Here is a 1,919-nt window from a genome sequence, read left to right on the forward strand (position 1 = left end):
TTTTTAATAGGGAAGGGAATATGCTCACAAGTGCTAATAGGCTCATGAAGCTCCAAGCCAATCTAGGAGCAGATCCTGGGCTTGAAGATGGGCCTGCACATTGCGGTGTCCTTTGTTCCACCTACAGTTCCCTGTTTCCTCCATATCTTGACCTTCCAAGGAGCTGGGAAGCCATCAATAGCCTTAGATTGATGCAGCTTATAAATACAGCCAATTTCCAATGTTCTACCCTTGAGATTTGATTTCATTGGTTTTGTGGTTTGGGGGGCCACTGCTTTTGGTTGGTGCTCAGGAGACCTTGGGGTGCCTTGGATTGAACCTGGACCTCCTACATGCAACACATGTTCCAGCTTCTCTGAGCTATCTCCCAGCTCATGTCCTTATCTTTTAAAGTATGCTTTCCTTGGGGCTGGAGCGGTGGCGCAAAGTGGTAAGGAGTCTGCCTTGTCGGTGCTAGCCTAGGACGAATCGAGGTTTGATCCCCCGGTGTCCCATATGTCTCCCAAGTCAGCAGCAATTCTGAGTGCATAGCCAGGAGTAACTCCTGAGTGTCACCAAGTGTGGCCCAAAAACAACAACAACAAAAAAATAAGTATGCTTTTCTTTAAAATGACATAACCCAGGGGCTAGATAGTACAGGAGTTAAGAAATTTGCCTTGTATTTTACTGACTTCCATTAGATCCCTGGCACCACATGGTCACTGAGTGTAGCACCAGGAACAATCCCCAACACCACTGGATGGGGGCCTAAATCCCAGCCCTGAGTCAAATAAATCACATAACCCAAATACAACAGCATTTGTTTTGTTCAAACTTCCAAATAATATGACTAGAAAGCTCCTTTGTCCATGCTTTTCTCAATCCCACAGTACTCCTCGGAGATAACCATTGATGGTGACTTTACATAATTTCCTCCTTCCCTTCTTTAAAAAAATGCCTTTTGCATGTGCTACTGGTGAATTATGTTAATGCTTCACCATCTTGCTTGGTTTTATTGCCAGCTGAGTGGATGCAGGGGGAAAGCAAACATTCGATTATTACCTTCAGTAAGACAAAACTATGCTGCGAAATCAGCTGGGTTACTGCTTTAGAGCAGTGAGTCTCCAAGTTGGCCTGAGTCCCCTATTGATGCTGCTAAAATACATTCTTATTCAGCACTTGGAGTAGGTCCTGGGATTCAGGGAGCCTGCTTTTCTAAATGGTCCCAGATGTTATGGGTTTCAGGTCATACTTGTGAGGAGGTTTGAGCAGTGAGGTTTGAGCAGTGACTTTCAACATTTTGCTCTGGGAACCACCACCTGTCTGAGACCTGTCTGCAGCTGGCAACCACTGTGGAAGACAAACAATTTTCAGCCTTTGCATACCACAATGCTGGTCCATGGACTAGTGACTGAAATCCAGTGGTGCCAACCAGAGCTTCTTTTTTATTTATTTTTTGATTTGGGGCCAGATTTGGTGATTCTTAGGGCTCACTGCTGGTTCTGTGCTCAAATACTATTCCAGCCAAATGAAAAAAAAAACAACACCTGCTGATTAGCTAGTATACTAGTATACATTATATTGTATATTTTAATTATATTTATTATAATATTTCTATTATATCAGAGGACTATTTATACTAATAAACTTTCTATTATTTATTTAGTGTTATCAACATCAGGAATTTCATTGTGGCTTGTATAATATTTATTCTTATTTTCTTCTGGGGAAACTGGTTTAAGGAATTTGGGTGACTTAGCGAGATCCACACAGTTAAGAAGTAACAGAAACAAACATATAGGCAAGTTTAGGCCTTGTGCTTGTCATTGTACTGCAGCTGCCCTTCCTGGAGAACTTATTATATGCGTGGATAGGGTTCCATGGGTCCTTTGGAGACCACACCCAGCTGAGCTTGGGGGCTACTCTGGGTTGTTGCTTGG

Source organism: Suncus etruscus, chromosome 1 (assembly GCF_024139225.1).
Source record: "Suncus etruscus isolate mSunEtr1 chromosome 1, mSunEtr1.pri.cur, whole genome shotgun sequence".
NCBI lineage: Eukaryota > Metazoa > Chordata > Mammalia > Eulipotyphla > Soricidae > Suncus > Suncus etruscus.